Genomic DNA, 941 nt, shown 5'->3' with positions numbered 1-941 from the left:
ATATATATATACTGTATAGAAGGTGAGTGGTGTTCAGGGCAGATTCCCACCAAGGTTCATCAAAAACCAACTCACCGTCACCTTCCCAAGCTTTCTGTGTTTGTGATGAAACAGACGTTTGATTGAAATGAGTTGTAAGTCTTTGAAATCAGAGAGCTTTGCAGGGGGTAAAGTTGTTGAAGTTTACCCCCTGCTGCTCATGGGCAGGTGAGGGAAGTTGGGATATACAGATGTTGCACAGGCCCTTGACTGGAAGTATCTTAAAGATGAAAAGAAGGAAGATAGAGTTCAGAAGCTAAATCAGTGAAAGAACAAAACAACCTTCCCTATAAAAACCCTTGAACCATTTTAGTCCATTATCCTGCCGTAAGGAGAGGTTGGACCAGTAAGGATGGGTGTAAACATCAGAGTGTTTAAAGTGGGGTTAAGACTATGGCACTCATAAATTTAAACTGTTTCCTGAACTGAACCATGCTCTGAGAGGATCTGACTATCAGGTTGCTGTTGTACCAGAGGATTTACAGTTTGAACCAGTTAGTAAAGCTAAAGGTGAGGCTGAGGGACATGAATGTGTTTCTAGTTGACACCAAGCTACATTAAATTAATAAAGTTAGACCAGAAAACAGTTTTAGTTATGTTAGCTGCCCAATAATAATTAAAAATGACAGACACTGCCATGGATCTTACAGTTCTGAAGTATGTTTTGTCTGACTCAGGGTGTTTGGCCACTCCACAAAAAATGAAAAATATCTGAATAAAAAAAACTTCTAGGTAAAAATCAGGTGTTATGGCAATATTTATTTAACAGAGACAGAAATACATGGTCCAAGAATGAAGGTACTCTGTGAGATGATCACTGAACAGGAAACACAGAGAACAACCTGTCCTGTCTCTGTGCCTCTGCTTCTCTCTGCCACTGTGTCTCCAGAGGCCTCATATAT

This window comes from Austrofundulus limnaeus, unplaced genomic scaffold (genome assembly GCF_001266775.1).
Source record: "Austrofundulus limnaeus strain Quisiro unplaced genomic scaffold, Austrofundulus_limnaeus-1.0 Scaffold1582, whole genome shotgun sequence".
NCBI classification, from domain to species: Eukaryota; Metazoa; Chordata; class Actinopteri; order Cyprinodontiformes; family Rivulidae; genus Austrofundulus; species Austrofundulus limnaeus.
Note: the sequence above shows the minus strand (reverse complement) of the source record.